Genomic DNA, 25,089 nt, shown 5'->3' on the forward strand with positions numbered 1-25,089 from the left:
GGGACAAATTGTCAGCTTGCAAACAAAAGAAAGACGAGAGTGTTTCGGACTTCTTTACAAGGTTTGAGGAAGCGTTCATTGACCATAGTGGACAGGATATGGGTACCGAGGGTGGACAAAGGTTGTTTGTGGATAAATTTGTGTCGAACTTGTTGCCCGATTTGAGCAATAAATTAAAGAATTCGGAGAGTGCATGGGCCGTTTCTACCTCAGCTCAGATATTGGCTACGGCACAATATTATGAGAATAGGGAGAAAGAGGAGAATGACCGTGCTGACAAAAAGACGAAAGAACTGAAAACTAAAGTGTTGTTGCAACAAGCGTATCCGCCGCGTTCTAATCAGAATGCGCCCCAACAGAATAGATCGCAGTCGCAATCGAATCGATCGCAGCCGCGTAATGATTCCTCCTCCCAAAGATCTTCGTTAGGGTACAATCAATGTGCTTATTGTAGACAGGAGGGACACATTAAATTCAATTGCCCTGTTTTAAATGAACGTAATAGTGGTAATTCGTCTAAAGGAGGCCGTGGTGGTTCACAGCAGGCATCACGTGGTAGAGGTCGTGGTGCTCAAAACGATCGCTCAGACAATTCATCAAATTCTAATAACTGTTTCGATCAACGTGGATCATCGCAAGGACGATCTGCGCAGTACAATGTAGATGATTATTACGTCGATCAGGGAACTGACGACAGTAATTACTAGGACAGCCAAAGACAAGGAGAGGGAGTGGTATCAGTTCCGGTTGATCAGAGAGGGCCTTACGTCGCAGTTGCTACATCGGGCGTCGTTGAGCCTTTTCTGTTGGACACTGGTGCAGCGAAAAGTTCTATCATGCATTCGAAACTCCCTGGCGCACCTTTGTCTGGCTTAACAAATGTTTCCGTTGGATTCTCTGGCGCCCCCGTTAGCAATCCAGTTTCACGCCCTTTGCCCCTTCAAATTGGGCCACGTGTGCTAGAAGCTCCGTTGATTTTAACCACGGGTTGTGGCGAAAATCTTTTGGGCCTGGATTTGCTTAAACGTTTGTACGCAACTTTGTATTGTTCTCCTGCGGGTGTAAAGCTTACGTTAGGAGAGAGGGTAGTCTCTCCCATGTATTTGTCCCTCGATAAGCTCCCACCGGAATTGAGTTCTCTTCCTGCGTCTTTGTGGGCGACGGGTCCAAATGACGTGGGCCTACTTGATATCTCCCCTTATGTTGTTCAGTTGAAAGCTAATGTGCGATTGCCACGTATTCCCCAATATCGTATCTCCCTTGATGGTGAACGAGCACTGTTGGCGATCATCTATGATTTGATCGAGAAAGATGTTATTGAAGAGACTCGGGGAAACGTGTGCAATAGCCCTGTGCTGCCCATTCTTAAACGTACTGATCCTTCAAAACCGCCTGTTTATCGCTTTGTTATCGATTTACGGGAGGTAAATAAAATTGTGGTTCCTCAATTTCCTGTTGTGCCTGACATCACGGCGCTACTGACTCTGATTCCAGCTACTGCATCATGGTTTTCGGTGATTGATTTGAAAAACGCGTTTTTCAGCATTCCGATTGCCGAAGAGAGCAGGGACCTTTTCGGTTTCTCTCTCGGTGGACGTAGCTTCCGGTTCAAACGCGCTCCTCAGGGCTACTGTGAAAGTCCATCGATTTACAGTCAAGCCTTGAAGGGTCAACTGGATGCGTTTCGGTTGCCGGTTGGTGCGGCCTTAATCCAATACGTCGACGACTTATTGGTGGCTGCTGATACTCAGGACATTTGTAAAATCGCTACGGTGTCATTGCTGCAACATCTCTGTGAGTTAAATCACAAGGTGTCACCTTCTAAACTCCAATATTGTTGTCAAGAAGTAACCTATCTAGGTCACTTATTGTCAAAGGAGGGAAGGAGATTGACCCCAGAGAGAATTGCAGCGATTGCGCGAATGGCTGTGCCAAACACCCAAAGAGATGTGCGTGCCTTCCTAGGTATCACGTTGTACTGCAGGCAATGGATTCCTAATTTTTCATTGCTAGCGAAACCATTGGTGGCTCTTACGTGCAAGGATGTTTCAACTCCTTTACCATGGACGGAAGAATGTCAGAAAAGTTTTTCTGAACTGCGTGATTCATTGTGTTCGGCTCCTGTGTTAGGTACCCCTGACTACGGTAAGCCGTTCACGTTATATGTTCACGAGAGGGAAGGTTGTGCTTTGAGTGTTCTAACGCAACCTTTTGGTGGTAAGCAACGTCCATGTGCATATTTTTCCTCGACCTTGGACCCAGTAGCTAGAGCATTGCCGAGTTGTTTGAGAGCAACAGCGGCAGCTGCGGTCTCCATCCGACAATCAGCAGGATTGGTCATGGATAATATGCTTACGGTGATGGTTCCGCATGCAGTCGATACTCTTTTGAATCGAACGAAAACTCAGCACTTGACGAGTGCGAGGTTGTCTGGGTACGAATTGACGCTCTTGGCAAGCCATATTCAGATAAAACGTTGTAATGTCCTAAATCCGGCAACTTTGTTACCAATTAGCACAGAGTCAGATGAAGTAGCAGAACATGACTGCTACTTGAGGACTGAAGAGGAAACGAAAGGTCGAGTGGACCTTAAAAACACCCCATTGGAAGATCCGGATGGCACTCTGTATGTGGATGGGTCATGCTTTAAGTTGCCGAATGGCGATGTGACTACCGCTTATGCTGTTGTAACATTGAATACTGTTGTTGAAACTGCAAGATTGAATCAGAATTCTGCCCAAGCTGCGGAGCTGATTGCTCTCACTAGAGCATGTGTGTTAGCAAAAGGGAAACGTGTGAATGTGTACACCGATAGCCAATACGCTTTTGGTGTAGCGCATAGTTTTGGACGATTGTGGCGAGAGAGAGGTTTCTTGACGTCGCACGGTACGAAGATACAGCATGGCCAGCTTGTGAATGATCTTTTGGATGCATTGACTTTGCCTACGCAAGTTGCGATTGTCAAGTGTAGTGCGCATCGTAAAGTGACGGATGATGTTGGTCGTGGTAATGCGTTTGCGGATGAGATTGCTAAGGAGACTGCCCGGAACCTTAGCACTCGAATGTATGTGACGAGTTCGGTTAGGTGGCCCACAGAATCGAGTATGTGTGAAGATACTATCGAGGGTGTGAAAGCAATTCAGAATGAGGCCACTGAGACTGAAAAGACGAAGTGGAAAGAAAGTACGGGAAAGTTAGATGCGAATGGTTGTTGGATTGATTTGTCGGATCAGAAAAGATGGATGTTGCCTGATGCGTATGTGCTGGCCGTTGTGACAATGGCACATGGGTTAGCACATATTAGCGCGAAAGGTATTTGCAAGTTGCTGGCTGCTGTGTGGAAGAATGATGGCATTACGAAATGTGCTGAACGTCTGGTGAAGAATTGTATGGTGTGTATAATGTACAATCCTGGCAAAGGAACCCCAACTCCTCCTGGCAGTTTTGCTCCCCCTTCATATCCCTTTGAGGTGATTCAATTGGACTTCATCCATATGGAGCGATGCAATAACCTGAAATACGTTTTAGTTGTGGTTTGCGCATTCTCCCGATGGATTGAGGCCTATCCCCTCAAAGACAATACTGCTTTGTCTACTGCGAAAATCCTACTGAAGGAATATTTTCCTCGGTATGGAATGCCTAGAGTCGTGTGGTCAGATAACGGAAGTGAGTTTGTTGGAAGTGTGATGAAGAGTGTGTGTAAGGGCCTTGGAATAAATCAAAAATTCCACAGCGCCAATCATCCCCAGTCAGCTGGATTAGTTGAGGGGTATAACGGCACCCTTAAACTAAAGCTAGCAAAGATTCAGGCTACGACTGGTCTTTCGTGGCCTGACGCTTTACCTTTAGCATTACTGTCAACTAGGGCGACGGTACACTCCCGAATAGGGCTTAGTCCCTATGAGATAGTGTTCGGCCGTCCTGCGAATGTGTGGGGGGTTCCTAGGCCAGGAATGTTTTCTGATCTTGAGTATCCAATGTTGATTGACTATTTACATGACTTGACTACTAAACTGAGGTTAATTCACCAACAGGTTTACGACGCATTGCCGACGCAGACGGAGGGTCCAGGCCACCAGCTCCAGCCCGGAGACTGGGTGATAACACGAAACTTTTCACGCAAGAATAATCTGGACCCAAGGTTCACCGGACCTTACCAGGTGCTCCTGGCCACGAGGACTGCCGTTCGTCTTGAGGGGCGTAAAAACTGGGTGCATGCCACCCATACTAAGCGAGTCCCTATCCCTTTGCCGGCAGACCCGTGGGTAAGGAAAGGCATTGCGTCAACAGAAACAGAAACATTGCCGGCGTTTGTGCCTTTCAGCGACGCACAGCCTGTTGGAGAATCCTCAGCGCAGCAGAAAGCCACTGTTGAAAAATTGTCAGCAAAAGACTCAAGACCAGAACAATCAACTGATCAGCAGGACGCTGTCTCTTCAACGGATCCTTTGTTCGACGAGCAGACACGTCCCGGGAAACACCGATATTCTTTGCGATCTCGCACTAAGGACAAATAAAAAAATTTTCTTGCTTTGCTGAAATTGACAACTGCATTATCCCCGTTTCCCGTGATCAGTTTTGAACTTTTGTATCACTGTGATTTGTGTACATATATATATATTGAGCTTCCTCCCTTGTATCTTTTTACTTCCACAGCCGAGAGACTTTGTGCTTGTATATACATATTGTGTATTGAAGGCCGTAGGGCCGCGCGCGTACTTCCTTCTGGACAGTAGGTCTTGACGCTAGGTTAAAGGCCGTCGGTTCCTAGGAACTCCTAGGGATTGACTATTGCTGCACAGAACGAAGTGCGTCAAGAAACGTTGCGGACGGTCGTAGGGAATGGCATTCTCGAAGCTGAATGATTTGGAAGGGGCTCAAGCCTATAGAGTCCTAAGTAGAGGTGAATATAGTGTGTTCAGCAGCGAAAAACAGCTTAAAAGCTCGCCTCCAATATGGGTCGTACCCCACACTGGTAATTTTTGTCTTATGGGTCGTGGCCGAAGATCGCAAGCCCGACTTGGAGCAAGTGCTTGCACTGAAAATTACATTCTGCCAATGTTCTCGTCCCCTGTGTTTCTGGCTGCCAAGGGTACATACTTTATCTGTTATGATCGTGCATACACATGGTTGCCCGCTGACTTCATGGGCTCCTGTTTTATTGCAAATCTGTTGCCTCCGACGTTCACTGTAGATGCCGATTATCATAAGACTAGAGTTGTGCGAGGCGTAATTAGTGAAGAGGATACTGCCGGTCAAGAGGCAGGAGACTTTTTCAAGGGTTTCCTCCCGTTTTGGGGACCTATAGTTAATAGTAGGAACCTGAGACAGTTGACTCGAGTGGTAGAATCGACAGCTAATATTACTGCCAGTGCCCTTGGTAATATCACCACAGAACTTCAGGCGGAGAGACTTATGACGTTACAAAACCGTATGGTTTTAGATGTCATCTTAGCAGATCGCGGTGGGGTATGTAAGGTGATCCATTCGAGCTGCTGCATTTTTATTCCAGATAATGCTCCAACTGTCTATCAAGCCATCTCGAGGTTGCATAAGATCTCCGAATCCATACACGTGGATGTAGGGGATTGGACGCTACTTGGATGGTTTTGGGGCCTGATGTCGACTTGGGGTTGGAAGATTCTGATGATCATTGGAGTTGTGGTAGTGTTCCTGTTCACGTGTTGCCTTTGTGTGCAGTGTGGTCCTGCCTTATGTGGCCTCTGTGCTACAACGTGTATGAGACAACCATCTGTTACCAAGGGGACTCGGTTGGACAAAGCTATGCTACAGCAACATCTCGATGGTCTGATGAATATCGAATATGATTCCGACTAGTGCTTGCCTACATGAGGGCAAAAGGAGCGTCTGAGGTTCCGTGACAATTGTAAGTTGTGTTTTCGACTCGCACGAATATGGTCGAGTCTGGTATCTATGAACCGCAAATGATGAGCTTAGTAAGTGTGCGCAGTTTCGCTGTGCTAACTTAAACCGTTCGTTTGTTATGTGGGTTTTTCATCTGTACCCACGGGTTCCATCTTAGATACGGCATCCATTTTGTCTCTTGCCCTCAAGTAGCCAGCGAACGGACGCTGTCCGCTTCGCGACCCTGGGACTCCCAAGATATTTGCGGAAGACACATGTTCTTTGTGAGTGTCTTTATGACGAGGGGGATGCTACTGTAAAGCAGATGGTGCCGCTCGAGGCTCATCTTGCCGCACGGACTTATTGTCTCAGCCGTGCATCTCATTAGGCACGTCCCTTTGATGCCTGTATCTCGTGTTTCCCGATACCTCCCCTTTTACACCCTTTCCGATCTCCCCACTGTCTCCGTCTTCCTCTGCACCTGTCTTCGTTCCTATTTCGATCTATTTTACTGCTGATTGGAATTTGCTAATGGTGGGAAGATGGGTTTTTACAGTTGGGAACCGCCAGATGTTTCCGCACTTATGTTCCGGACCTGATGTGTTTCAAAGTGACCAAAAGCGACCCCTCTGGGGGATAATTGTGGGAACCGGGTTGTAAACTTTTGTGTATCATGTTATCCTATGGGTAAAAACTGTATAAAAGGAGCGATCCACAGAACCAATTTGAAGCAGTCTCCCCAAGTTGCACGCTGTGTACTTGTCGTGATCTCTGTGTTCCCTGCAGCAAATAAACCTTGAATCTTTGACGCCGAAGGAAGTGTCCCGTGTCTCTGTGACTTGTACGCCGGAGCAGGTTACCCACGAAGGTTTCAGGTGTTGTGCCCTGGCACCGCTGGGTCTTAAAGAACCCAGTCCTTCAGGTCCCGACGGATCCATGCAGCTAGCTGCTCGAGGGAGAGCGCGAATAGCAATGGGGATAGAGGGCAACCCTGACGAGTTCAATGGCTCAGCTCGAACATCTCTGACTTTTTGTTGTTGACTACTACTTTAGCCAAGGGCTTGCTGTATAGCAGCGGCACCCACCCAATGATTTTGGGTCTGAAGCCTAGCTTTTTCAGGACCGCAAAGAGATAAGCCCATTCAATGGTGTCAAATATCATTGTGGCATCCAGAGACACCACCACCGCCGGTTCTTGGATCGTGTTGATCCTACCCAGTACCCTGTGGAGCCATCTCAAGTTCAGGGCTGTGTTGCGATGGGGCATAAAGCCCTACTGATCAGGGTGTACCAGCTTACTAAGAACTGGGGTTAATCGGGTTACCAATAGTTTGGCTAAGATCTTGGGTTCTGTGTTTAAGAGAGAGATAGTTCTATACAAGGAGCTTCTGTCCCTTGGCTTACCTGCCTTATAGATGGTCATTGGGGTGGCTACTCGCTGATCGTTCAGAAGTCTCCCCTTATCCCTGATTTCTTTGAATATTGCCCGTAGGTGAGGGGCAAGGGAGTCAGGTATTAATTTGCAAAGTTACATCTGTAAACTGTTTGGCTGGATGCCTTGCCGGATTGCAGGTTTCTTATCGCCTGCGTGATCTCATCATTTGTAAGGGTGCCATCTATGGAATCCTGCTCGTCGGCCGACAGAGCCAGAAGGTGTATGTCCGCGAGCAGTGTGTCTGAGTCCTCCTCCTTGGCTGCTACACGCATGCGCCGAGGGGTAGTGCGGACGAGAACGCGAGCGGTCCGACGGTCGTTTCAACTTCTGAACTTCATGCCACTGCTACTTGATAGATTGCTCCAATAACGTAAAGTCTTCGTCCACATATAGGGCGGTAATGAAATGATGCATCCTTCTTCACCCGCCCCCATCTTCTAAATTCAAATAAAAGCGATCTTAAATCCTTTCCGCTTCCGTGGTATTCACTACTCCTCTGCTCTTCGGACCTATACCGACTTAGACGGCTGCTGTAAATATATAACCCATCCCGTCCACCGCATTGATGCCGACGACCCTCTATGCTTGGTAGATTCCCACCGCCTCAGTCGCCTTCATTCATTGATGTCCCTCCTGGCTTCCATTTCAAAGATAATAATCTACACAATCTATTTATGAGATACAGACAACAGATATCGCCGTTTTCCCTCGATGTTTTCCTAAAAAACTGGCGTCCCCACTCAGTGATACTACATGAGGCCCTGAAGAGAATCCCAAGAGAACCAGTGGGATTCGAAACGCGTAGGCTCTTGCCACACAGTGTCTGCGAGAGCGACAGGATCATTCAACTAATCTCTCCCTGCCGCTCGTACATTACCAAGCTCCATTAGTTTAAAAAGTTTCTCTTGTAGATCTAATTTAAGATACAGGAATGTACATTATACAACTAATTCTTTTCTTACTATTGTAAAACTGTAGTCACAGACTGTGGCTTCTTGTTTCTTTTGTAGTATAGACTGTACATATTTTAAGACTGTAGTATATGCTTTTGTAGTCCCTTTTCACAAGTGGTTTGAATGTCTGTGATATGTCTGTAATACTGTATGACTGATGATTAGTAGCCAGTTCCCCCATTTTCATGTGTCCTTTTTGAATATGTTCTTCTGGATGATGTAAAAAATGAAAAAATTATAAGTTTTCCTTTTCCTAAAAATGTCAAAATAAAAAGCTATTAAGTAGTAACTCCCGTTCTTGAATAATTTTTCAAGTTCTGTTTGGTCATTTGTCTAATTAAATTATTCATATCAGCACTGGCACCCCACTTTTGTTTCTTGTGAGTCCTCCTCCGGCAGGTCAGTGCTATTACAGTACACTCGGTGGTAGTGGTCGGCACACTCATTAGCAATCACCTGCAGGTCTGTTATGTCCTCCCCCTGCTCGCCTACAAGCTCAGGAACCAGGCAGTTCGCCAGGTCCCTCCTATCCAGCCAGGTGAGCAGCTTGCCAGCTTTGTCACCCAGATCATAGATCCGGCCCTCCTTTTCTCTCCCTAAAGTTTTAGACATTTCTGTAGCAATGGACCTGTATTCCTCCCTTTTGAGCTTGAGCTCATGGTGCGTTTCATCTGTAGCCTCCCTGTTCCATTCTTCCGCCAGTCAGAAGATGTTTGATTCCACTTGGACCAGGTGCTTTGCCTTTTCTTTCGGGAGACCTGCAATAAGTGAGAGCTTGAACTCTGAGCTCCATCTTAAAAGCCTTCCAAAGAGAGTAGTGCGATGTGACGACCCTAAATTCTCGGAGTAGTAGCGGTCTGTGACCTGAAGGAAAACCCCTCTGACTATCGGATTGCGGCGCTACCAGGGGATGATGGGCGCGATCCTGCCCACCCGTTTTTCATTCAGGACCAATTCAGCCCATGTGGGGGAGTGATCAGATATGCCCCTCGCCAAATGTTGCACCTCCCGAATACAGCTGATCTGGTAAGTCGGCACAAGAAGGTAGTTGAGGCGGGAGAGACTGCTGTGGGCCCCTGAATGGAAAGTGTACAGGCGAGTAGAGGGGTGAAACGACCTCCATATGTCTGCCAGGCCCATCGCCCGATAAAATCTGGGAGCCAACTTTGCGAGGGACCAATGTCATGTGGAGGATGGCAGTCCTCCGTCCCTGATACAAATGGTTTGAAATTTCCCCGTTATGAGGTGGTCTTCTGGAAGTGACAAAGTATTGCCCCAAGTCTTTAAAGGTAAGGCCTTGTAGGCCCAAAAGGACATATACTATCATCATCAGTGTGAGTGTTTTCCCCTCCCACCACCCGGAAATCGCTGCATATCTGCCCAGGTTATCCGTCCATGTGCGCTGCATTGATAGTAGAAAAGACTTCTTGAGCATGATGCCTACCCCCCTGGAGCCTGAAGTGAACCCTGAGTTTGCCATCAATTTGTACCCCCACCTGTTCATGGCCTGGCAGGAATTGCCCACAAGATGCGACTGTTGGAGGAACACTATGTCAGGGGAATTCCTTTTAATGTATTGTACAACAATACAGCGTTTTACTTTATTCCCCAGACCAATAACATTCCAGGTTAGAAGCCTAAGGCTCTTGTCCAAGTGTGTGGGCGGATACATAACTAGGGATCAGTAGTTTCCTACCCTGTATGTTCAAGTGCAGTGCCGTCATCTCTGAACCATAAAAACCAACAACAACACCCCCCAACCCGAACCCCCCCCCCTCCTTGCTCCCCTGCACTCTGGACCCTAAACTGCCCAGCGAACCAACCATGCAGAGTGCCTGTCACCCAGACATTGAACTAAAAGAAGTAAACCTCGGGGGTAAAGGCTCTGCTACCTTGATCTCATTGTAATCTATCATTCTTGCTGCCCTGGTGAGGAAAGACACACTATAAACAAGGCCCTAACGGATGACATGTGCCTCATCCAAAAGTCTGCACGGGAGGGAGTACCTCCCTACCCACACCCCAGCCATGGTATACATACAGTTTGTCCTGACCAGCCCTTCTGGAGACTCCCGACTCCCAGGAGTGGACGAGCAAGAGACATAGTCCTAGACATCATTTAGTGGGTATTGTGGTCCTTCGCACCTCTCCAGCCCTCCAACCAGTCTGTCGCCTCCTCAGGACGTTAAAAAAACAAGCCTTACCCTCTGCCTACACTCTCAACTTGGTGGGGAAAAGCATGGCATACTTCACCCCTCTGTCGCATTGTTCTTGTGTCACCTCATGGAACAACTTCCGTTGCTTCTGTACGCGCAGGGTAAAGTCCGGAAAGAGGGAGATCTCTGCATTCTGAAGGCCGAGAGGAGGAGCCACTCTGACAGTTTGGAGTATGACGTCTCTGTTTCTAAAATTAAGTATTCTGGCCAGGATAGGGCGCAGTGGCTCACCCGGCCATGGCTAACTGCCCGGCACTCTATACATTCTTTCCACCACAAAAAACTTTGAGAGGCCCTTGGGTTGAAGGTGGTTGAGGACTAGGTCCTCTACCAAGAGGTTTGCCGCCGGCCCCTCTGCCTTCTCGGGAACCCCAATTATGCAGATGTTAGTCCTCCTTGCACTGCCTTTGTAGTCGTTAAGTTCATCTTCGGCGTGTTTCCGAAACTCCTGGACTTCCTTGACATCCTGCTGCAGTTGCACTGTGTTCCTCTGGAGGCTAGAAGTGACAATCTCCATTTGTTTTACTTTCTCGCTAATTTTGGGTATGTCCGCTCTGATAAGAGTTACGTCAGTGGAGAAGGTGTCCATTTGTCGCTCAAGAGATGTACGGAATCCCGAGATAGCCAACATTACATCCTGTAAAGTCAGATCAGTGCATTCAGTTTGGGCCCTTCCCCCCCACCTCCTCCTGGGTGGGATTCAGTGACTGCAGGCTTTGGTAGGGTGAACTTGTCCAGTCTTGTCTGCTGGGCTACCCTTGATCCATTGGGGCCCGACATGGTCGTGGTTTGTTAGTACCGGCTTGTCCGCACAGTGTCTCTGGTAGTGTAGGGCGCCGACTGTGGGGCCAGAGAGCACTGTGTATCACCACTGAGGCCCCAGCAGTGTCCCCAACAAGCGTCACTCTCCCCACACCTACCATGGCAAGCACTTACGAATCTTTGGATCTTCAGACCCTGTTAGCAGCCAGCAAAGCAACAGCGCGGGTAGGTCACTCACATAGGGCGGTAGAGTTCTAGGCACTCTCGGACAAATTGGTTACCAAAGTCGCCGTCAACAATTTCGGCTAGCCCCACCACCTTAGTACGGGGAGTCTCCAGGCACGGCTAAAGTGTCCCCCACTCTGACGTTACGTCGAGCCTCAGCCAATGCTTCAATGCACTACAGGCGGTCAGGCCCCAGTCTCTGCGCCCCACTCCGGTCCGCCAGGGCATTGCCACACTGTCAGACCCATGAATCAGCTTGACAGCAAGAAATGGTTCACACGGTCCTGCCCAATGCTATCACCGGAAGGACTGCTCGGGCAATCCCAGGTAGTGCTCCCAGGGTTTCATAGGATGTAGCCCTGCGGCGTCCTACCAGACCAGCTATCTCTTCCTTGAGCGCGACACCGGGCCATGATGATGCTGCCTCTCCGGCTTCTGCAGCACTCACCATCTTTAGGAACTCAGAAAAGGGTATTGTCTGTGTCTCTGCAGGGCCAGGGCGCCACAGCTCAGCACAGCTTGCGCCCCCCCCCTTGGAGAGGATCACTCTGGAGCTAGAAGCTGTCCATGGGCTGTTGGCGTCCCCATCTGCTGGATAGCCAATGTTCACATGCCATGAGCGGTCCCATTGCTTCACTCGCTGGAATTGCCAGGTTCTACTGGCGTTGTTCCGATGGTGCAGCCCTCTCTTAACTCATATTGGCCTCTCCGCCACCCACTCCAAGACCCTGTCTGGATGATCAAAAACAAGGACATTCCCCTGAATATAACTTTAAGACTTTTCTGGTACAACATAATATCCTGAAATTCCATTGTGTAAAGTTACTGCTTAACCTGGTCAAAGGTTTATTACTGCTGCTGCACCATTCATGTGTAAACATGTAAGATTAGGATCTTATCAGAGTCTAGATGGACGTCAACCATGCCCGCACCATTTACAGTATCCAATCACGGTCTCTGTAGTTGAGGAATTAGGCAATTATTGGGTTTGTTGTTGCCTGTTGAGGAGTGCCCTGTGTGCCCTCTCCCCCAGGAAGCAGGTGAACAAGGGGTCCACCAGCAGAAGGGTGCAGAGACAGTTTTTTAAAAACGTTTCTGGATGTGCACCTTCACCCTATTCAGGCACTCCTACAAAATGGGGGTTACTTCTCCACAAGCTGCCCTGAGTGTTTTCCAACCTGATTGCGAATTTGCTTTCTGAATTTTGAAGTTTTAAACTGTCTGTCCCAGGTTTGTCACCATATCCTCCAGGGCAGACACTTAGGATTCAATATCCAGTTCCTGCCTGGGGTGTTACGTAGGTCCTGGTGGAGGAGTACAACATCCTCACTGACAATCTCAATCTTCAGTTCTAGGGCATATTAATAGGACTGTATAGTCTCGAAGATAGTGTCTGTTTTGGAGGAAGACACTTTCCCAGCTCCCACGCAGATGCCTCAGCCCCTAGCTTAAGGGTCTTCGTAAAATTATCCATTCTTCCCTGCTTAGGGAGTTCATTGTCCTTCATCATTTCAGCCCATGCCAAGGATGTAACCTGCCAGTCTCTGGTTCTCGATGTCACAAGCAGTTGTCACTTACAGGGCAGGTTGCCCCCATGGCCATGCTGACAGTTGTAGACACGCAATATAGATAGAGTGGTCCCTGACCAGGTTAGAGTTAATACAAAACTTCTAAAGAACAATCAATGACAAAAATATTTAACAAAACACTATTGTTTATTCACATAGTTTTCATACGTATTTCATTGTATTTTTTCTTTTTGGTTTTTACATTATTGTACACATAAATAACATTTTGCAGTGCCCACTATACAGGGAAAGGGAGAAGGGTTTTGTGCAGTGATCTGGATAGGTGCAGGTAGGTGAACTGACAAGTCAATTGTAAATTTCTTTAAACAATAGACAATGGCTTCTCAAAAGAGCCATACAGGAGTACATCCAGAGATCTGTTGGCATTATTATAATGATAACATCACATTACAACCGGTGTTCAAAATCACACTCTGGTTATGTGTTCCAGTATGCAAGTCAACATTTCGACCCTCGTTGTAGGGATGTTGCCCCTTACATGGCGGGTCTTCTTCAGGACTAGGGGAAAGGGTGGGCATGTCCTTACTGGTGATCAGTAGGTCCTTATTGTGGTACATCTGTTTCTGGGTGCGCATGCTTGAGCCAGGGTCCGTATTACTTCTTGACTCAGCCACTGAAGGAATAGGGTCAAGGATTTGCATCCCCGGCAGTCTCCTGGATGATCGGGCTCCAGTAAGGACATGCCCACCCTTTCCCCCTTGTCCTAAAGAAGACCCGCCATGTAAGGGGCAACATCCCTACAACGAGGGTCGAAACATTGACTTTCTTACTGGAACACATAACCAGAGTGTGATTTTGAACACCGGTCGTAATGTGATACTATCATCATAATAATGCCAACATATCTCTGGATGTACTCCTGTATGGCTCTTTTGGGAAACAATTCTCTATTGTTTAAAGAAATTTACAATTGACTTGTCACTGCACCTACCTGCACCTATCCCGATCACTGCACAACACCCTTCCCCCTTTCCCTGTATAGTTGGCACTGCAAAATGTTATTTATGTGTACAATAATGTAAAAACTAAAAAGAAAGAATACAATGAAATACGTTTGAACAATATGTGAATAAACACTAGTGTTTTGTTAAATATTTTTGTCATTGATTGTTCTTTAGAAGTTTTGTATTAACTCTAATCTGGTCAGGGAGCACTCTATCTATATCGCATAACTACCCAGGCCCCTCTGACCCTCTGGGTTGACCCCCCATTCTGTAACTGACAGTTGAAGACAGGCACAGGTGGACCAGTGCTCCCGACCCAGCAAAAAAGGAGACCCAAGAGCAGAGAGCAGCAGCTGGGCAGATAGTTTCACTGAGATGCGCCCGTCCCCATGGAAGCCACCTACAACCAGACCCACAGTCCTTCTGCTGCCCTGTGGAATAGTTGCATGAAGCAGAACTAGGTTGGCTCCTGCTAGCTCTTCAGTACCATCGGCAACTGCAATGGGAGCGTTTGCCCACTACTGTGGCAGAGGCTTGCCAACTGATCTTAACCACATGCTGTGTGGACTCAAATGCTTTCAGTAACTAGGCCACCTCCAGTATCTGGAGACATATGACCTCTGCAGGGCATCTGTGGTGGGGCTGCAGTGTCCATAGTGTAGGCTCTCCCAACCATCTGTGAGGTAGAAGCGCTTCCGTCTGCCTTCGACTGACTCACGGGTCCACCAGTATTTCTAACACGCATGAAACATGGGCTCAGGTAGTCGCAGAGCCAGGTCCACCTCTGGTGCTCAGCAGCCCGGATGCATCTTCCTGGAGTCACCCGCTTCTCACGGGTTGTCGACAGCGGAGCACATGGTTCCAGCAGGGCAGTCCTTCTTTTTGCAGTTTCAGGCAGGGATCTGAGTTGCTAGGCAGCTCTCCCACATTTATCCAGTGTTCCTCTGTGACAATCAAGGGGGCACCCCGGCCTAATGGGGTGCAGGGTGCTCCCATCAGGTATCTCCACTTCCTCCAAAGTGTGGCCTATTCTTCTCCCAGAAAGAACGATTCCTTTAAAATCCAAAATTGAGAAATACTCTCCTGGAGGTTAAGATTTGGTGTGGCTAAGTATCCCTAGGATTCCTCTTCCAGCCCCTCTGCTAATTCAATTACTAGGGCTCCTATCTGACTGGGGATGCAGGAATTGGGGGGTGAGCTTATGTCCTGTCCAAACTGCCATTACCTCTTAGAAGATCAATTTGGCTACCCAACTCCCTTCCTGCCTTTTGCTCTGCAGGTAGCAGATTTCCTGACGCCAGATGTCCCTTTCTCTAAGCAGACCACTACACACTTCATCAGGGCAGTTTTGCTCAGTCTCTAAAGGTTGGCCAATCAGTAGAGGCTGCTGGAAGGCTGGATTTTAGCTCATCAGAGCAGAAAGTTCTATAACTTCTTTTCGGTGGTAGTTATAAAAAATCTAACCTTGGCAAGTTGTTGGGTGTATTCTATCTATCATTTTAATACTTTGAAGTATATTGTTAGCAGGCTACAATCAACATTTAAACTTTTTTAAAGTATTCCCATGTAAGCCTGAGAAGCCAATGTGCTACAATGGGGATACACGAAATTGCATCTTTCCCTCACCAGGGCATTTAAAACATATTTTATAATGCTCCTGCTTATAATTACAAGGAACCCTTTGACTGAGTCATATAGAGGAGCCTTAGGGTTAACATATATGTGAAAATAAGATCGTTTGATACTTTGGGAGTACTTTAATTCCAAAGAGGAATTCGCATATAATTTACTTTTAAAAGCAGCCTGCTAAGCAGGGCTCCCTTCAAAGTGACAGCAGGCACGACAGAAGTGCACACTTAAGCGCATTAAATGTGCTGGGCCTCTAAACCTAGATGACCTACTGTATACTTGGAGCTTACAGGTAGGTTGTCATACAAATTGCAATTACACCAAATTACCATACACCCTTTACATAGAACACTGGCCCTAGGTCTCATTAGCAGAGCCCAGGAAACAATCAGAGTCAGTTACCACCAGTATCAGTCAAAAAACTGAGGTGATCAAGGAAGAAAGGATGACTTTCTCACACATATGACGAAAGGAACAACCTTCCCCTCCACTTTGTAGCTAGTTTAACATTTTGTGGTCATTCATATGCGTTTATTGAGGGACATAGTGGAAAACCATGTGCCCTTTTGGGGATTCTTTCAGTCCACTAACACTCCATGTTCAAAGAGAACAGATGATGGACGGAATGCTGAATTAATCAAACATTCACCCCCAGTCACAGATGTGGTTTACATTCATAACTTTAAAAATGTTTTGCACGCCACGCTATTCCTATTTAGACACAGCCATATGCAAATCAGTTTTGACCTTGTTCCCCATGGGAGTAGTCCAGCCCGAACTGCCAGGTCAGTGCTTCCCTGCGCCAGAAATAAGCATCATGGGACTTGTTTGGGGTAGCACCCCTTATCAGCCAGACTAGCTTGAATCTGGTGGCGTAGCAAGAACGGGACCCTTGTCTGGGCATCCCCTACCTACTTATGGCAGCAACTGCAAAAAGAAATGATGATGGATGGAATCCTGAATTAATCAAACATTCACCCCAGTCACAGATTTGGGTTTAATCCATCATTTGTTTGCACACCACACCATTCCAGTTTAGACCCAGCCAGATGCAAATCAGTCTTGACCCTGTTCCCCAATGGGAACAGTCCAGCGTACACTGCCAGGCCAGGTCTTCCCTGGTCCAAAAACAAGCCTTCTGTGACCGGTTTCAGAGTAACACCCCTCATCAGCCAGGCTAGCTTGAATCTTGTGGCGTAGCAAGCAAAAGACCCACATCTGGGCATACCCTTCCCACTTAGGGTGACAAACGCGAAAAGAACAGATGATGGACGGAATGCTGAATTAATCAAACAATCACCCCCAGTCACGGATCTGGGTTAAATCCATCATTTTTTTGTACCCCACTCCACTCCATTCTAGGGGGTTGATTACGATGGCAGTGAATCCGCATCCTCCGGGCCGGTGGAAGCCACCGCCGGCCCCGAGGATGCGGATTCACCGCCGCGGCATAGAAAACACCCACCGCCAGATTATGATGACGGTGGAAACAGCGGGGGACAGCAGGTCCATCCGCCGCTGATCCGCGGGGTGTGGACTGCAATATGGTGGCTGTGTCTGCAAGACACCGCCAGCCACATTAGGATGGGTGCGGAAACATGTTTTTCCTCGGCGGCTTTACTGCCGTGGAAAAGTATGTGGACCTTTGCTTCTGGGGGCCCCTTGCGGGCCCCCCTGGTGTTGGGGGTGGGGGGTGCACATGGGGGGTACCTATGGTACCCCCCTGCTTTGGCATGCACAAGGTGGCAGGCACCACGCGGTGCCCGCCACGTTGTGCATGTCAAAGGAAAACATGCATTTTTCACTTTGTGGCGGGTACTGCTTAAAGCAGCACCCGCCATAATGTTACATATAGAGGATGTGACCGCCAGGGTGGCGGTCACATCCTAATTCCGATGGGGGAACCGCCGCTGCCCCTGCGGATGGTCCCTCCACCTCGGGGGTGGCGGACGGACTTTGTCCAGCCCCCATCCAAATCGACCCCTAGGTTAGGCCCAGCCAAATGCAAATCATTCTTGACCCTGTTCCTCATGGGAACAGTCCAGCCTGAACTATCAGGCCAGGTCTTCCCTGGACTAGAAAGAAGCATCCATGGATTTAGAGGGGTAATTTATAACACAAATCAATTCCTACTATATTCTACAACATCAATTATAATCATGAAACGGAGTTAATACACTATCCACCCAGCTAAAGGGCACCACCTCCTGAAATCCCCAATTTAACTATCAGGAGCAGTAGACCCATGCCAATCAACCCAAGACAGCCACTTCAGAAGGAGGTCAGAAGTCCAAGTAAAGGAAGAGCCCTGGCGTGATTGGTGGGGAGCAGTTGAGATACCCTCCACCGCTAAAACATAAGAATCATGTAATAGTTTATTCTGTTGAGTTCATAGGTTCGACTATGTATGAACTGCTGAAGGAAGCACCTTTATAGAGAAAGAAAAGCATAGCATGAGCGGCCCCTTAACCTTTCTGAATTGTTGAAGGTTGAAGTACCTTGTAATTTATACTAGATGGGAAGAACACCTCCACTTCTCGCCTTTTCACTCCTGAGAGTGCTAATCAGGTTCATTTGTGACAGATGATTGGATGATTATTATTGCACATTGCTGCCAGTTATCTGACACTAGGTGTTATTGTTAATGACTCATATACTTTAAGAACTTCAGGACTTTGTAAGCGTTAGAAGGAACGCAGAAAATAATTTCTCCCACGCCTTATACTTTCCTTTCAAGTTGTTATTTACTGAAACGCCAGACTTGATGGATGCGTGACAGTGAAGGCACATACCTCTGCATTGTTAGAGCGACAGCCACGATGAGAAAAAAATCCCGCTGTTGCGAGCAAGATTTTCGTTTTTCTCTTTTTTTTACTGCTTATGTAGAAAGCTTGGATTTCTAAATTCGTACTTCTGCAACTTATTTATTTTTCCTCTGCTCTTTCCGATAAAAGTAGATCCAAACTACCAGAATAGTTGGTTTATATTGTAAGGAAAATCCAGCATACCAAAAACTAGAATCTATGTCGACAGTCTCGTGAGATTACAATGGCTGCTGTGGAGTTGTGAATCAGATTTATACGATTTAGGATCTGCAGTGTGCAAAACTCGAATTTTTCATTCACAGTTTCTGCCTACATGACCATTACCCAGTAGGGATAGATGCCTAACACAAAACACCAAGGAAATCTGCTGTTTGGTGAATCTATTGAATATCATTGGCAATTGACATAGGCAACCTCGTCCACCTATCCAATATGGCGATCGTGGGAGCAAAAATGTACAGTGAAATGTAAACAACCCAAAATTTACCTCAATCATAGTTCCCACATTACAGGGGATCGGAGACACTGCTAAACCTCAATTTCATAAGGCAATGTGTACCAGGCTTAAGGCACTTCCCAAACACCAATAACCAGAAAAACAGTGAGTTAAGTAAATTAATGATACTGAATAGGCCCCCTTAATAACAGAGTTCTAGATCAATTACAAAGGTATAGGGTTTTATTACAGAAATAAAAAAGTAAATCAGTGGCAGCTTCTTCATTCATACAGAGGAGCATCGCCTCACTACTTTTTAAAGCAGTGCAATGGAAAAAATAAAATGATAATAACAGAAGTTATTAACACTTTATTTTAAGTATTCCAGTTGCCACTAGATTAGGGCGGGGCAGGGCTCGCCACGTCACTGGGAGGAGGAGTGGCTGATGCTGCACTTAACAAGAGGATGACTGTTTGGCCGGCTGTCTCGGGCCAGCCAAACAGTCATACGTACGTTGCATGTTCTTCATCCACACTGTATTACAGCCTGGGTGGAGAACATGCCCAGGCTTCCACTCCCGCTCTGAGCACCAAACCACGGCGCTCAGACCAATCATGATGCTACTATCAGCAGTGTTGTGATTGGCTAAGGGAGACTGGAAGCGGGGAAGGGGGGTTACTGTTCCTGATTCCTGCGAGGAGAGGTGAAAGCTGGCGATGGCGATCAGCAAGTACATGTTATTTCCTATTTATTTCCTAAATCCTCACCATCCCCTACCAGCTGCCACTGAAGTAAAGCGGTACAGAGTAGGTTCCATGAAGGCTTTCATTACAGAGTCATGGAGAAAATGCAAACATCAGAAACTACTCTAAGTCCAACGCAGGCAGCAAAATCAGGAGAGTAACAGACAAGGTTCAAGGATTTTATTTAGTTTGATTTAGACCTCTACTGAGGTCAGCAAATACAAAATACATACATTTAACACAATTCTTATTATATATTTTAAAAGAACTTTAAAAAACTCTTTAAAAACTTAGCCAAGTTATGAAAGACACATTCATCAGGAGGCGACTTGCATAACATTATTAAGCCTTGAACAGAGGAGACCGTCAATCTGAATGGAATGGGCTTTATAAACCAAAGCCAGGCCTCAACTAGGGTCCGGTTTGGGCAGACTGACAAATCATGAAGTAGATATTTTGCAGCTCTGTTAGCCTCTTTAACTTATTCCAGAATGTTGGTCTATCCACTCCATCAAAAGCAGTAGTAAAATCAATAAAAGAACAGTAGACAACTTGTGATTTTGACACCACATATTTGTCGAGGACTGTTTACAAAAGCGATGTTGTCCGCTATTGAATGTTTTGGAGGAAAGCCTGACTGGACCATAGGAATCCCTCCACTCGAAAAAGCCCAGTACTTGAGATAGTCCATGACAAATAATGCAATTTGACGATAGTTGTTAGGTATTGAGCTAGAGCCTTTATTTAAGAGAGGAACCATAATGCTCCCCCGCCGCAATTTAGGAATTTTTCCTGTTGTGAAGCAGTGTAGATATAAGGAGGTTAGAAATTTGCACCACTCATCGGCATTGAAGTGAAGGACTTTAATCAGGATATTGTCTGGTGCTATTGCTGCCGAAGATCTTGCAGCTTTTATGTAGAGGGCAATCTGTAGAGACGTTGGGGCTAAAGTGCCCTAGTTGGATTCGCCCTTCCTTTGGGTCTGCGGAACTGGCTGCTCCGGGTTCTGTGATTTAGGTTTGTGCAAGTCAAGGATATAATTTTCCCGGTCAAATGAAGAAGCTGTGGATGCTTGTATAGATTTTGTAGTCCCCATTTGCTTAGCAACAATCCTCCAGAAAGCCTTACTATTTTTGCATTTTGCTGCCATTTGCATCAGCCCAGTTTTCATATTTTTGCTCTTGGCATTTTTCCTCTTTTTCCAGTGATGAGTTTTTTCATCTTTTTGATTTCTTTCTGTCTTGGTGTAGAGAAGTTTTGAAATTACAATCATATCAGTCTGTTTAATTTAGACTGATCTTTCCTTTGGATGCCTCTTACCCTTGTCTTGCCTGTTTAAAAATTCCCGGAGGGTAGCCACAACTGAGCGAACTGTGTCTTCATAACTTGTTATGGGATTGACTTAATTATTGGAAAAATCTAAGAGTTATGTTATGTTATGTTATGTTATGTTATGTTATGTTATAAAACAGCACAATGGTTCAGCACCCCACACAGTGTACAGTTGACAATGACAGTCAAGACAATAATCCAGAAGAAAACAATTCAGTAGGACTTAAAGTTTTCTTTTCTTGCTTTTATTGACAGTCTTCAAGTAAAAAAAATGTAGCCAATGCGTTTCGTCCGTAGGACTTCTTCAGGGCTACAACAAACAGATATACAAAATACATATATTATACAAAAAGCTATTTACAATTAAAACACACGTTTGTGATACGTCTTGATTATAAGGAAACAATTACATATCACTGAATCATTTACATGGATGTCCTACTGAGGCTTACTCTTAAGCATGTATAACTCATTGAGGAGTGAGGAAAGCATATTCTAAAACGCACAACTAAATGTTTCATTTTTTAAATTTTTTACACAAAGGTTTATTGGCTGTTCGCAGTTTGTGATCATCTAGGGAGGATGGAGGAACCATTTCATTGTTCAATCACAGTGTCAACTACACTGCAGGGTACGGTGAAAAGAGGGGAGAACCATTTCATGCATTGAGATAAAGTCTAAGCTTCACTTCAGAGAACTAATAACAAACCAGGACTGAATCTTACCAAAAGGTGTTCATACGTTTTTTTCAAAAGGTTTTCCCTCAGAACTTTTTATATTATATGTTTTCAAAGTTTCAGCTGCGAATGGCATTAAAGGCCTATTTTAAAAGAAATGCAGTATTTTATAATTATGTACTACGTAAGTATGACTATTTCACAAATACAAAGGGCATATATGCCACGAGCCTTATTGTGTGTAGCTGTAGTCAAATCCTTGTTTTTCAAAAAGATTTTTTATTTTCAGGACATCAGATGTGCAAGGCATAAGTGGCCTAATTTAAAAGAGGGAAGGCACAATATTTTATCATTATAAATCACACCAATGAGAACGTGTTGATTTATGTTTGCACCATGCATGTATATCACATACCTTATTATGAAGGATAGCACTCAAATCCTTCTGTGCATCATGATCAAAGGGCCATCAAGGGCGTTTTTATTCACTGTCCACAACCCATCTGTTCTAAGATAAAAGCTGATCGTGGTTATGCTTGGTAATTACTTGTTTGATTAGCTCATTTATTGTAAACGTAGTCATAGTCTTGATGAACAAGACCCTAACACTCTGTCATACAGTGTTATCTCTAAACAAGGTCTAAAGATGAAATAAGGTAGTTCATAATTGGTTTTGAAAACACGCTGTTTAGGGTCAAAGTTGCGTGCAATAAGTGCGATGTTCCATTTATAGTTATTGATGGAAAATTACATGTGCCGCCAAGTTTCCAATTTTAAAGTTGAACGTGAGCTATTACTCATATTGTCCTACCCATTTTAAAAGGACAATAGCCGGCTATACATATGACTGTGGCTGCAACCTGCCATAAAGGTAAACTGTAGTGGAATCCAGGTTTATCAAGAACAGCACACATACAATGGTAAATCGTACATTCCATTAAAGTAACCGTGTCCTTTAACGGAAAACTTATTGGGAATAAAGCAAAAGAGTGCAAAAATGCATCTAACTTACACGACATTGCCCTTCAAAGAAGACTAAAAGTTACTAACCCCCGTTAAGGTAGAGTGTTAAATTTACGAGGGGAGCGAGTTGCTAACATCAATAATAGATTCAAGGCCCCCCCAGGTTTCTACTTACTTTGATCACGAGCAGCGTGTGCCTTCTCCCTCGGTAACAGTCTCGAGTTTTGTGGTTCGAGATGCTTGCAAGAATTGTGGGTTTAAATAGCCCACAAATTAACATCAGCTGTGTCCCCGTGAGCGCGTGTTATACACGAGCACAAAAACGCCTGGAAGAACGGCCGCTATCTTGTAGTGGACACAGAGCCGATAGTGGGCATTGTGCTGATAAGCATTATTATAAAGTATAATGTCTAAAAGCTCGCAAATTATTGCCCAATATGGTTATGTTATGTTATGTTACATATTTTCTTTATAGCTCTCAGCTGCCAAGCTAAGGGGCGTCCCGGCGCTTCTCAGACAGTAGAAAGAGAACTGCCTCTAGCACAGTGCGGCAGGCTCTAACATAACAGTGACAGGAGTTCTAGTCTAGGGGGAAAAGATGAGTCTTAATGGCTTTCCTGAAAGTCAGGAGATCATTTAAGCCACGCAGCTGGAACTGTAATGCATTCCACAGTTGCGCAGCCGGAATAAGCGGCCGCCCATACGAGAGCGTTTTACCCGAGGGACCGCTACCAGGTGCTGGCCTTCCGAACGCAAGGATCGTATGGGGACATATGGGGTCAGGAGAGAGCAGAGCATAGGTGGGGTCATGAGCTTCAGGATCTTAAATGAAAGACAAAGAACCTTGAATTGGATCTGTTTGGCCACAGGCAGCCAATGGAGTTTTGTCAGGGTGTCCGCAACCGGATGGAAGCGGGGGAGGCCTATCAGGGTTCTGGCTGCAGCATTTTGCACCCGCTGCAATCTTCCAACCTCTGCCTGGTTGACCCCTAGAAGCAAGGAGCTCGCTTAGTCCAAGCGAGAGAGAATGGTCGATTGCACCATGAGCTGGCGAGTAGAAGGGTCGAAAAATTTTAAGATAGGTTTGAGATTCCGTAGGATCCCAAAACAGGTGGCTGCCACTTTCTTGGTGTGATTAATAAAACTAAGGCAGGTATCGATCCAGACTCCAAGGTTTTTTACTTCAGGTTTTGGGTCGGGAATGATCATATTAAAATTAACAGCCAGTATAGTATGGCTGCATAATGCTGCCTACTGCCATTATAAGGTTAGAACATAATGCACCGAATAGACCATGTAAAAGAATGTGGGTTTATCAGATGCCAGACGGGGTTGACAAAAATATATATAATAAATATGCAATCATATAAGGACTTAGGCAAACCGAAAAATGGGTCGGGTTATACCCCATAACCTGCTCGGATTTTCTAATAAAAGTATATGTTCGCCTTTCCAGATTCTCAGTGTTAGGAGATCATGTTCCAGAGGAAAGGTGAAGTATACATAGCCAGTAAGCTCACAGCGGGACGAGCAAACGTTGTCATCGTATCAGGTGAAGCCTGGTATGAAAATGAGGCTTGACACGCGAAACAACCATAACTAAAACAAGGCTTGATACCGCTACAGCACGCAGGTTGAAATCGAGGCTTGAAAGGCTGAAACTTAAAGCGTTCCAGCCTTACGATCGATCCCAGTTAACGAAACGCGCCAAAAGAACGAGTATCAGCTGTGCGCGTCTCAGGCCACCCAATGTCAGTGCCATCAAAGGGGTTTAAAATTGTGCGCTCAAAGAGGCCAATCATTTCACCATTTCCGGCAGTTTGAGCTTGCACCAGAGGGATATGAATGAATGAATGAATTCAGATTTCTAAAGCGCACGTAGCTGCCCTGAGGCGTCCAAGCGCTAAGCATACCAACTGAAGTTCGAGTTAGGAAAAGGCAGATTCAACTCCATAGTTATGTAGTAAACAGGAGCGTTTTCAGCTGTTTGCGGAAGGAGGGAATATCGGGGTTAGATCTAAGATGCTGAGGCAGGGCGTTCCACCTCTTAGCCACATTGTAGGAGAAGGAACGGCCTCCGGACCTTGATTTCTTTATTTGCGGCACAATGGCTAGATTTGCAGGGGTGGAGCGCAACTGTCTTGTGGGGAGATAGGGTGTGATGAGAGGGAGATTAATTTCCGGGCCTAGAGCCCAGAAAGTCTGGTGTGCAATGCAGAGTGATTTGAAGTTTACTCTTTCCTTTACGGGGAGCCAGTGCAGTTTCCTCAGTCCGGGCTTTACTGAGGATCTGCGGGGGATTTGTAAAAGCGTTCTGGCTGCGCAGTTCTGTATTAGTTGCAGTTTGCGTAAGGTGAAGTCAGGGGCTCCGAGATACAATGCATTTCCATAGTCCAGCCGCGATTGGATCAGGCCCAGAACCACGGTTTTTCTTGCTTCAAAGGGGAGTGGAGGCAAGATCTTCCTGATGACTCTCAGGATACCGAAGCAAGTG

The sequence above is a fragment of the Lissotriton vulgaris genome, chromosome 5, assembly GCF_964263255.1.
Source record: "Lissotriton vulgaris chromosome 5, aLisVul1.2, whole genome shotgun sequence".
Taxonomy (NCBI): Eukaryota; Metazoa; Chordata; class Amphibia; order Caudata; family Salamandridae; genus Lissotriton; species Lissotriton vulgaris.